Consider the following 13,129-nt stretch of genomic DNA (forward strand, 5'->3'; position numbering starts at 1 on the left):
GATCGATCCACGGATCGATCCGGCGCTTATCGCGAGGGCCCCCAATCGATCCATCGATCGATTGGGACCTCGATCGATCCACGGATCGATCCGAGCTGCTCATTCGGACAGTCGGATCGATCCACCGATCGATCTGAATCGGATCGATCCATCGATCGATCCAGACTTGGTTTTGTCCAAAACCAAGTCCTAAACCTCCCAAACCAACATCCGGTCAACCTCGACTGTTGGTATGTCATGCCTAGCATCTAGTCACTCCCTTGACCTGCTAGGACTCCTTTACAAGTGTCCGGTCAATCCTTTGACCCACTTGGACTTTTCTCTGCCTGAGTATCCGGCCAATCCTTTGACCTACTTGGACTTTTCTTCATGCCAAGTATCCATCAATCCTTTGACCTACTTGGACTTTTCTTTCATGCCAAGTATCCAGTCAATCCTTTGACCTACTTGGACTTCCAACACCGGATGTCCGATCATCCTCGATCCATCTGGATTTTCCTTGCTGGTTTCACTCACGGGACTTTCACCTAGCTTCACTCACTAGGGTTTTCCATCCGCCTAGCTTCACTCACTAGGACTTTTACCGGCTACTCACGGGTTTTCCATCCGCCTAGCTTCACTCACTAGGACTTTCACCGGCTTCACTCACCAGATTTCCATCCGCCTAGCTTCACTCACTAGGACTTCCTTCCGCGGCTTCACTCACCGGGACTTTTCTTGCCTGGCTTCACTTACCAGACTTTCATTTGCCTAACATCCCAGTTAGGACTTCCGATCAAGTATCCATCAACCTTGACCTACTTGACTCTTCTTCAATCAATATCTTATTGTCAAACATCTAAACCCAAACCAAGACTCACCTTGGTTGCAGGTCAACCTTGACCCGAGGGATATTGCACCAACAATCTCCCCCTTTTGATGTTTGACAATACCACAATAACACTTACAATCCCATATGTAAGTTAGGCTAATCCCATAGCCTCCTTCTTCATGCCACTAGGTAATGAAAGCATAAATTAAGCTCTTCATTCTCCCCCTAAGAGGGCAAACTCCCTCTAGGTAATGAAAGCCTAACTTACTCCCTTTCATGAGTCCTTTCATTCTCCCCCTATGACCTTCCCATAGGTAATGAAGGACTAAGCTTAACCATACATTCTCCCCCTATTGGCACACATCAACCCATCGTTGGACACACATCAACTTATGCTCCAATTCTGGGCACACTTCAACAAATCCATTTGTTGAAGACTCTCCCCCTGAAGAGTTGCTCATCGTTGTTCACAACATCACTCGTTGTGATCAACACGATAATGAAGGTCCCATACCCTTCATTTATCCTTAACTTCTCCCTCAATGTAGACAACTACCCAACCTTGAGCCATTATCTACCACATGAGTGTCCACTTGAAATAATGAGGATATCCACTCCCCATTTCAAGTTTAAATGCTCAACCTTGAGCAAGTTCACAACAGAAGGTTAACCACCTTCCAAGGTTCATGAAAAATAACTTTCATGTCTTTAAAGAGTCTCTCCCCCTAAAGACATGGTGGTAACTTCTGTCATTGCACCAACAATGACTTGGAATCCCTAAAACATTAGGAAACCCAAATTTGGAAGTTTTGAGGTTCAAATATTCAAAATTTGAAACAACCTCAACCTAAACTTCTATTTAGTCTTCGTTAACCAATCCATCCTTGTTTTCAACATGAAAACACCCTTTGTATGTATACAAATGTATTTAAGGGGTTTGAAATGGTTACCTAGACTCAAAGAGGTTCAAAGATGCTGAAATCAGGCCTTCCCAGCCAAAATCAGTAACTTGGATCGATTGGAGTTGGGTTCCAATCGATTGAACCTTTCTGAATCGATCCACGGATCGATTCAGACTCCCTGGATCGATCGGCTGATCGATCCAGAGAGCTTCTGCTCGCGGAAATTGCCGTTTGAATCGATCCATGGATCGATTCATGGAACTCCAATCGATCCATGGATCGATCGGAGCTCTGATAGTTGTTGAAATTCCATTTCAGTCAACTTCAGAAACCCCTAGAAAATTCTACAAAAATCCAAAAATTATGAAATTTCGTGTAGACATTATTCAGGGCATACTTAATCATGGAAAAATAGTTTTCTATGAAAATACATCATATTTTCAAAGATTGACACAAACTTGAAAACTTGCAAAAACTTTAGTGTTTTTCTTCAAGTTTGTGTCTAACTATTTAATGGTGATTACTATCAAAAGATAGCCTTCACCAAGGTTTTCCAAAAACATTTTAAAAACATTTTCAAAACCAATATCCCATCATGTTCCTTGGGCATAATGCACATGACTTGTACATTAGCTTTCCCAATGATGGGAAAACACATAACTATGTGTTTTGATGAATTTAAAACTCAAAGGAATGCACTAAATCAACATCTTGAGCTTTGTTCATCATCCTAACATCTCACTTGTATATAATATGCACTAAAACACATACAAGTCACCTTAGAGGTCTTTGTGAGATGAAAATTTGGTTTTGCCCTATTCTAGGGATCATGCATATCTATCTAGGCATTTTAGAAATGTTAGACATCCACCTAGGATGTCACTTGTCAATAAGTGTCGTTAAATGCCATTCGTCCTTAATTACAAGGAATTAAACTTAATGCATGATTATGTTATGACATACATCAAAATAAAATAGCTTTCAAAAGAAAGATTTCTATAACTACATGATGTATGTATGGCATGACATGGTATTTTTGTATTTTTCATGATAAGTCATGAATGCAAAATCCAAATAAGATAAAATATGATGTCATGACATATTATGAGCAAACAATCATGGCATGGTTTAGCATAAATAAAATATACCTAGATTACCTATCTAAGTATCATTAATCTTACCTAATCCTAAAACTTAAACCCTAGATTGCCCAAAGTGCTTCAAGAGAGTGCCAAAACCTAAGTTTGCATTTCTTATTCCCTTGATTAATTTATGTCAATTAAAATAAACATGTCCTCAAATGTTGGCATATTCCATTTTTCCTTAAGAGTAGCACTTTTAAATTTAAGGCCCGGATTGCCTTAAATTGCCTAAGAACATACCAAAAACCCAACTTGATAGTTCTTATTAATTTTCCAATTATGTGTCATTTAAGATAAAATCAATACTTCTCCAATTTGGCACATTTTACTCTTTCAAGGAGTAATCAATAATTCCATTTCATTTTCAAAGGTTAACAAAAACCTTGAAAATGCTCCTTGAGTGTCAATTTCCTCAAAGTTGGGTTAACTATCCTTCTAATCGGAGTTGACACTCTCTAACCCATCTATGGGGTAGAGAAGATGCTCCTAGGAACCCAACACCTATTGGTGCTCCTTGGATGCTCTAGGTACTCACTAGGGATAACTTCCCTAGATACCTTCCTAGTGACCTTGTTGGGCTTCTTAGAAGCCTTGGTCACATTTTCTAGGTCAACTCTAGGGATAACCTCCCTTGTGACCTTGTTTGTGACTTTCTTAGACTTCTTAGAAGTCTTAGTCACATTTATTGCAAAAATACTCTTAGGGATGACTTCCCTAGTATTTTTGGCTTGACCACTAGACCTAGGGTTTGTTTCATAACTATATGCAACTCTATGGTAAGAGGGCACATCCTTCTTAGCCTTTGGTTTGTATCCCAAACCTCTATGGCCATTAGATGACCTTTGTGCTCCTAGACCTAGGTTATGCTCATTTTGCCCTAATAGGATATTTTCCATCCTTTTTAGGGTCTTTTCCATTTTATCAAGTCTTGACCTCAAGACTTGATTTTCTCTCACTAAGTCCTTAGTATTTGACCCATGAGCATTTTTGTTTCTAGGCTTGTATCTAAAATCCTTAGAGTTTTCGCCTAGATTTTTACCTACAATCCTAGCCTTAGGTGTAGTAGTTTTAGCATGAAAAGCTATATGTTTTTCTTTAATACTATCATGCTTTCTATTTTCATGGTAAATAGCATTAAAATGATATAAATTTGAACTATCATGCTTTTTACCATAATGTAGAGGAGTAGGCTCAATAAATGTTACCTTCTTCTTTACCTTAGAGGCTCCCCCTTGACTAGAGCTTCCTCCATGAGCCTTGACCATCTTCTTCCCCTTGGGGCATTGACTTCGGTAATGCCCTTTTTGTTGACACAAGAAGCACACAATGTGCTCCTTGCTCTTCTTTGTCCCGGGGGTGGTCTCCTTGGGCTTCTCCTTGCCCTTTTGTGCCACTTGGCCCTTCTTCTTGGCCAATTTAGGGCATTTGCTCTTGTAGTGCCCACTTTCCCTACACTCAAAACATATTATATGATTTTTATTTTTAATTGAAACATTTATACCTTCTTGTATAGGGATGACACTTGCTCCTCCATTTGATATTTCTTGAATTTCGGAGGTGGCACCATCTTCTTCTTCTTCACTTGACCCGGATGTAGAATCTTCTCCTTCTTCTTGATCCGGCGTCACCAAGGATTGCTCCCCCTCAATCCTAGAGGTGGAGGCTTCATCATCTTGAATATGAAACAAGGAGTATGCTCCCTCCTTGTTCCCTTCGTTGCATTCCCTTGAGGATGAAGCTTCTTTGATCTCCTCTTCTTCGGAGGTTGAGCATCTCTCAACCTCGGAGTCCTCCTCTTGGTCTTGATCCAATGAGCCCTCTTTGGATTCTCCTTGATTTGATACAGTGGAGGGGATCTCATGAATTCTTGCCAATTTGCTCCAAAGCTCCTTGGCATCTTCAAACTCTCCAATTTGTTCCAAGATGTTGCTTGGCAATAAATTGACCAAAAGCTTGGTCACTTTGTCATTGGCCTCACATCTTTGAATTTGGTCTTTGCTCCACTTGCTCCTTTTGAGTACTTTGCCCTTGGAATTTGTGGGAGCTTTAAAACCTTCCATGAGAGCAAACCATTGCTCTATCTCCATCATAAGAAAATTTTCGATTCTTGATTTCCAAGAATCGAAGCTTGTAGATGAATATGGTGGAGCCACCCTTGTGTCAAATCCAAGTCCATCTTGGAATTGTATCTTGAAGTTGAGCTTGATAAAGTCTTGAACTTGAAGAATTTGCTCCAACTTCTTCACCCTCTAGCTTTTCTTGATATGCTTGACCCTTCCGGCGATGATTCCGGTGAAGAGCGGCCTTGCTCTGATACCACTTGTTAGGACCAAAAGTAGCTAGAGGGGGGGGGGGTGAATAGCTCGTCGTGCTTCGTTCGGTGCTCGGCGTTGCTTGTTTCTTCAAGAATATGCAGCGGAAAATACAGAAATAAATACAACAACGCTAACACGGTTGGTTTACTTGGTATCCACCTCACAAGAGGTGACTAGTCCAAGGATCCACACCACGCACGCACCCTCCACTATGAAAACACTCCTTTTCGGTAACTACCGAGGGCGGAGAAGCCCTACAAGACTCTCAGTACAAGAAGAAAGGAAAGGGAAACAAAATACAAGCTTACAAGCTTACAATGAGTACAGAAAACCCTAACCCTAGCTTCTCTTCTTGCCTTTGATCCGCCTCTTGACTTGGAAAGCTTCCAAGATCCTTCAAGAACTGGCGATCTGATCTTTGAGAGCGTTGTGGAGGAGCTGGCGAGTGATCTGGAGTGAATTTTTGAAGTTCTACCGCAGCCATCAAACGCCTGCAGCTATAAACGACGCCAACGGTCGGATCCCGATCGATCCAAATGTTCCCAATCGATCGGGGAGGCTTTGGATCGATCCACGGATCGATCCAGAGCGCCTCTGTGCTCTGGAAACGCGCCTGGATCGATCCACGGATCGATCCAGCGCTTATCGCGCGAAGCAGCCGCGTCCCAATCGATCCACTGATTGATTGGGACCTCTGGATCGATCCACGGATCGATCCAGAAGCTTTCTGTTCGCTGGGACAGGTCTGGATCGATCCACTAATCGATCCAGAGCCTGGATCGATCCACTGATCGATCCAGGGCCTGGATCGATCCACTAATCGATCCAGCACTTGGTTTTTGTCCAAAACCAAGTCCTAAACCTCCCAAACCAACATCCGGTCAACCTTGACCTGTTGGTATGTCATGCCTAGCATCTAGTCACTCCCTTGACCTGCTAGGACTCCCTTACCAAGTGTTCGGTCAATCCCTTTGACCCACTTGGACTTTTCTCTGTGCCAAGTATCCGGTCAATCCCTTTGACCTACTTGGACTTTTCTTTCATGCCAAGTATCCAGTCAATCCCTTTGACCTACTTGGACTTTTCTTTCATGCCAAGTATCCAGTCAATCCTTTGACCTACTTGGACTTCCCAACACCAGATGTCCGATCATCCTTGATCCATCTGGATTTTCCCTTGCCTGGTTTCACTCACCAGGACTTTCACCTAGCTTCACTCACTAGGGTTTTCCATCTGCCTAGCTTCACTCACTAGGACTTTCACCTGGCTTCACTCACCAGGGTTTTCCATCAGCCTAGCTTCACTCACTAGGACTTTCACCTGGCTTTACTCACCAGGATTTCCATCTGCCTAGCTTCACTCACTAGGACTTCCTTCTGCTTGGCTTCACTCACCAGGACTTTTCTTCTGCCTGGCTTCACTTACCAGGACTTTCATTTTGCCTAACATCCCAGTTAGGACTTCCCAGTCAAGTATCCAGTCAACCTTGACCTACTTGACTCTTCTTCAATCAATATCTTATTGTCAAACATCTAAACCCAAACCAAGACTCAGCTTGGTTACCCAGGTCAACCTTGACCTGAGGGATATTGCACCAACAAATGGTCTATCCCCTATACCACAAAAAATGGTCCAAGAAATCCTGGCTCATCATAAATGTCGTCTTGCATCCAAGCTCAAGAACGATCGGATTGGTCTGACTCAGGCTCAGCCGGGTGTTGTGTTGACTTCAGTTAAACTCAACCGTGGGTCGAGTTGACGTAGCTCAAGCTTTGAAGAGTTTGACTTGAGCTCGCCGTGAGTTCGACTGATTTGACTCCAGCTCCGGCTTGAATCGGACGGACCGCATTGATCGAGTACTGTAACCGCCAGGTTGCCCATGCCATCGCCGCCACATCCGAACAGATTCTCCTACCATAAAAAAGAATTGATAATCATTTAATTTCATCGTTTTATCTTTTCCTTTCTATTCACTTTGTACTTTAATTATCTTTTCTCATGTTCAAATATCATTCTTAATAATATTCAATAACTGAATATTGTAAATTGAATGACAATATTAATTGTCGATTTACTATCAGAGCATTTAATTGTCATTAACGTGTTCATGTGGCCAGGTGAAATCGCTCATCTTCAGCGCTCCCATTGTATCCGACCTTATGTCATCACGAGGGAGATAAATCACGACAGCATACAGAAAAATAATGAATGGGATGAGGTGTACAAGATCCAAAGATTTACACCCCAATCATCCCATAATTCGATCTCACGTTCTCAAGTGACAAATGAATCATTACTTATCAACTTGAATGACCCGTGAGATCAGCATATAGTGCATCCACAACTACGTTAATGTCTTAATGAATGCTCTAAGAGAAAGAATTCATTACTAAAATTAAATTTGAAATGATAAATATAAATACAGTAAATTTTAAAGGAATTTGTTGCATAGATGGTTAGGAATTGATGGCTACTTTTATTTAACCTTTTTTTAAATATCCAGTTGCCTTAAAATTGGATTTGTTTTAATCCATGGAATCGTTTTTTTTGCTATAAATTGTAATAGAAATTAATAGGAATTAATTCTCTTAAAGCTTTCAAGCAACATCTACAACTATGTCCAAGCTTTCAAGCTTCCTCTCGCCGTGTCTCTTGGTTTTGTTTCTGTTCCTCCGGCGATGCATCGCCGACGTCGGCACCGCCGCCTTCTACGCTCCGCCGTACATCCGTGAGTTCTCTTTTGCTCGTCACTCTTCTTGACCGAAACTCCGGTAATCTATTTCGCATGCAGCGACGGTTTGCTACGGCGGGGAAACCGGCGAGTTCCCTCCGGGCAACCTCTTTGCGGCGGCCGGGGAGGCGATATGGGACGGCGGCGCAGCCTGCGGGAGGTTCTACATGGTCAGGTGCCTCAGCTCGGCGTCGCCGAGGGCGTGCGTCGCCGGCGGCTCTGTCAGGGTGAAGATCGTCGATCAGGGGAGCGCGCTCCGGTCGCCGCCGTCGAAGAACGGCACGACGATATATGGTGATGTCTTTGGAGGCGTACCGGAGGATAGCCAGCCTCAGGGCTGCTTCTGTCAACATCGAATTCATGGAGTCGGACCTTTAATTTAATTGGAATGCGAAGATTAATAAATCTGCTTGCACAAGGTTTGATCTGAAACTTGGAGATTTCTGAAAAAGATTGTAAATCTAGCTATTTATTTATCTTTGGTTTATAGTAGAAATTGTATTGTGCTACTGTAAAAGAGATCAAATTAAATGAATGTGAAATAATAATGCTTTATATATAATTGTTTGACATTGCCTACACTTTTTTAGTTAGCTTTTAGATCCTGAGATTGTCCCCCATAGGACAACGCAGCGATACCCACGCACCTCTTTTAGATTCACCGATGGGGAATGATCCGGTCCAACATCAAACGATGGGATGACTCAATAAAGGACTCATGATCGTTTTCTTTTGATCGGTTGAATATAAATCGGATTGATTTTTACCGGACGACTCTGAATGAGCTTGGGGTAGTCGAACTTCGGAGAGCCTACCTTTAAATTGTGGCACTCGCTCCTAGCGTCTCCGTCGTCAATCCGTCCCAAGGTCAATATGGAGAAGATAAATCTCGTCCCAAGGTCAACACGGAGGAGGTAAATCACGGAGGAGGTAAATCCCGTCCCAAGGTCAACACGGAGAAGGTAAATCACGAGCGGCTACTAGCCTTTGGAATAGTGACTAGCACATAAGGGAGGTATTTTCCTCGACTTTACTGAGATTCGAACTCCAGATCTCATTATGATAATACTTCATGTGCTAATTACTAGATCCATCCGAGGGGACGGAAAGCCTACCTTTAAAGAAAGGTTAAAATGGAGGTCAAAATGGATATTGGTATAAACTATTACGATGATTAAATCCGATTTTGATGATTAGAAAATAGAGAATAAGAAAAAATGGAAAGTAGAGAAAATGTATGTCCATGATGGACGGATATCTACACCCACGAGACCCCAAGCCCATTTTTATACTACCTTAGAGAGAGAGATGACACTCACATCTAAATCATATTCTGGTTGCGGGAATGCCATTTCCCCAATTAGCCACGTTTTGATTGGGGCAATGTCATGTCATGACGTCTCACGCTGTAGTTGAGAGGATACAACAAAAAATGCTCCAAATACCGATGGACATATTTCGTTACTACTAGAGGCATATATTGCAACGGAATAGACATATATTGCAACGGAATAGTAATGAAATGAGTATGGTTGCATAAATATAAATATAAATATCCGTTACTAAATTAACGAATATCCGTCGCTACTTTTAGTATCAAAAATTAATATATCCTTCGCTGCTAGTTGAACGGGGCGAAATTTCTGTTGAGGTATTAGCTATGAATTTTAATATCCGTTGCTAATTGCTAAGTCCAAAAAAATCGAAAGAGAGTATCTATGTTTAACCATTAGCGACTGATGTGATGATGAGGGGTCCCATCTCGCGGAGGATAGCGGCTACGGTAGAGGTCAAAGTCAAGGTAGTTAACGCGCAGATAGCATTGGTCGGTCGGACGAGCATGCCTCGACCGGGAGGGAGAAGGTTCCGGTCCGATCCTGCCTTCGACACGAGGAGGTGTCAAATGACCGACGCACAATGGAGTATTGGACGTCGGACAGAGGAGGAGACGATGTGCAGAAGCCGGGCTGAGCGGCTACCCTGCTTGGCCAGACAGTAGGACTCGACATTGGCAGAGCGGAACTTCAGCCGAGCGAACGTGACACAAGCACAGGGGAGTTACTGCGGAGCTAGCAGACGAGACACAGGAACAACGAAATTATGCCCGAGTGGACATGACACAAGCATAGGGGAGTTATTGTCGAGCGGACGAGACACAGGAACATCGGAGTTACGGTCGAGCGGACGGGACACAGGAGCAGCAAAATTTTGATCGAGCGACCAATCCGCTTGGCCCAATAATATACTCCCTCTATATCCATCAACATCTTTTTGGAAGTCAGTGCCGCTGACATCGGGCATGGACAACTAGAAGATTGTACGACGGAAGCTTCCACTGTTACTTCAGAGATATGCCGACCTGTTAAGGTACTGTGTCAAGGGCACTTTATTGACAAGTCTTTTCAAGGGAAACTTGGGGAAGCATGCCTGCCTTGGGGAGCATGCACGCGTACTATAGGAGCTCTATATAAAGGACAGTCCAAGCTTCGGATTTAGTCGACTGAACTCGAGGATCGGTCTACCGAATGTTAACGATTCTTATAAAAGTAGAGCTCGAGGTCCGAGGCTGAGTATCTATTTTCTGCTGATCCATGTACAAAGCTACTATTCATGCTACATCTTCGTAGGCAAACTACTGCTCCAAGAAGTGCCGACAAGCTATATCCTTATTCTTCTGTCGGTGTAATTTTTATTAACTTGTATTATACTTATTTTCTAGTAAGATAGTAGACTATTATATCTTACATCTTTCATTGTACGAATTACTTCTTTCCAAAAGTTTTGGAAAGAAGGATTATAATGAATTGCCCAACGGTACAATTAAGGATCGCGGGTCTTAGAGTAGGAGACGACCTAAGCTCTGAACCAAGTAACCGAAACATGTATTTTATTTTCCGCTTCACTACTCTTGTTTTTTACTTTACGAAAAAAAAGAGTTTTTAATGTGTGATATTCACCCCCCCCCCCCATCCCTCTATCTCTTTCTATCGATCCTTCAAATATTAGTTGTACTTGTAAAATACCGAAAAATGACGAATAGTGATATGGGAATTTTTCAGAATTTTTAGAAGTTTTCTGGGAATTTTTCGGAGCTCGTATGGACGAGTTTATGGGGATAAAAACAGGGTCCGGGAAAGTCAGTTTAGGCTACCCTATTTTATCGAGGAAATATTTATTTTCTTAAATCCTTTTTCTTTTCTATTCTTTTTCTTTTTTTTTTTCTTATTTCCTCTTCTCACGCCGTTTTTCTTCTTCCTTCCTCGCGTGCCCGACGCCAAAAAAAACCTAACCGGAGGTGGTTTCTTTCCTCTCCTCTCACGATTAAAACCCAAGCCGAGCCCTTCCTCTCCTTCTTCTCTTTCCCGAGCCGCACCAGGAGCCGCCACCACTTGAGGCCGAACGGAGCGGCGCCGATCCACCGCCGGCGCACTTGTGCCCTAGCACTCTTTGCCCCTTCTTTCCTTACCGCGGAGATCCTCAAATCGCGTCGACCATCGCCGAAGGTTCCTGTTCTCGTGCCCTAGTTTTGGGTTCACAGCCGTTGCCGCCGCACCTTTACCCCTCACGGCGACTGCATCTCATTGTTTCCCATCGGCCGATCTCCGACGCCACTGCCGCTGGACTACTCCACGATGTGCCCTAGTCTGGATCAACTGCTCTCTTCGTCATCGTTGACCTAGGGTTCCGATGGCCAGTATTGAGGTAAGCTATGTTTTGTGAAGTAGAGTACGATTTGGTGATGATTGGGTACGATTTGCAACTCTGATGTACGATCCATTTTGTAAATCTCAGACATCGCCGTACTGCATCCTTCGCCGGGAGTGCATCGCAGCCATCGACGCTAGAACTCGTAGTGTTTCCTTGCTGGCACTCATAAGGTATATTGCTGCCACTCATTTTGTGGAGGTTTTAGTATTTACTTAGTACTGATCTAGGTAATTTGGTTTGGGAATTAGCTGCAGCTTATTGCGCTAGCCACAAGGAGGCAACATTAAATTAAATTCCAGCAGCAGTAGACACATCGGTGATTTCCAGCTGTGGGTTACACTCTGATCACGAGGCATTAGTGGTTATCATCAGATTTGGTGAGTTTTAAGGTTGAAGTTATTGCTAGGATTAAAATGGCGGATTGTTGTTTAGAGGATTGATTAAGTTATTTGGGGAATTATGTGAGTTGGGTTCATCATATGTTGAATATTAAGTGATTGATTTTTATGAGGTAATTGATTCGTGATGGAAATCTTATTGATTGGTTGATGTAGAAGGTCACATGATCAATTATAGGATTATGGGATTAGTATCATGATTTGTTATGATGGATTGTTAATTAAATTGACATTGTGATTAATAGAAGAGTTTATGAACGATATAATCATTGGATTGATTATAAAATGTGGAGTGTCTTGGAAAGATTAAAGGATTCATAGATGATTTGATTAGGGTTTTCCCTAATTAGGTTGAGTTGAGATTTAGCTAATTGTTGTATATGTAATTAGCTAAATTATAATCATGTGATTTGCAGGACGTTGATTTGGGACGAGCACTTCGACATAGAGGTTGATTAGCTCGATTTACATTGGAGGCGGGTACCTTGACTTATCTTTTAGATAATGTCTTGTTGATATGCTTAGTAGATTATAACCTTTAGTAATAATTATGTTCGTCATTGTTTCAGTACGTCACTACCGGATACCTGTTACATGCTTGTTTGCTCACCTGTTATGCATTTTATGCTAGTATCCACATGATTATATATATGCTCAGAGAGGTAGTGACATATCATACTTGATATGTTAAGGACCTAGGTTTTTGATATCCTATCTGACCTGTGTACTTTAGAGCTTCGTATTTGACCGTCGATATTACGGTACTCATTTTATATATATGGATTTGGTTATGTTGATCAGTTTATTGCTATGCTTAGTGTCATGCATCATGATTGCATGCTACGCGATTGTCGGCTCCACTATGATTGAGCACATCGCCAGTTACATGTACTGCACACACCACCACTCATGGATTAGTGGTATATCAGGCAGGTGTGTGGCGGTTCTGCTGTTTGGCTCCATTGGTCAGGTGACTCAGCGTGGTAGCCGGCAGACAGTTCCGCTTTATTTGGCTCCGCTGGCATTTAGTGTAGTAGCGTGGTAGCCGACAGACGGTGGACTCTGTTTGGCTCCGTTGGTCAGGTGATTCAGCGTGATAGCCGGCAGAGATACCTCCCCATC

The 13,129-nt window shown here is 42.6% G+C and overlaps 1 pseudogene; it reads left to right on the forward strand.

Annotated features, from left to right (window-relative positions):
- Nucleotides 1–7,786: 7,786 nt before the first annotated feature.
- On the forward strand, nt 7,787–8,361 carry LOC121993782 (annotated as a pseudogene).
- The last annotated feature ends 4,768 nt before the right edge of the window (nt 8,362–13,129 follow it).

This window comes from Zingiber officinale, chromosome 6A (genome assembly GCF_018446385.1).
Source record: "Zingiber officinale cultivar Zhangliang chromosome 6A, Zo_v1.1, whole genome shotgun sequence".
In the NCBI taxonomy this organism is placed as follows: domain Eukaryota; kingdom Viridiplantae; phylum Streptophyta; class Magnoliopsida; order Zingiberales; family Zingiberaceae; genus Zingiber; species Zingiber officinale.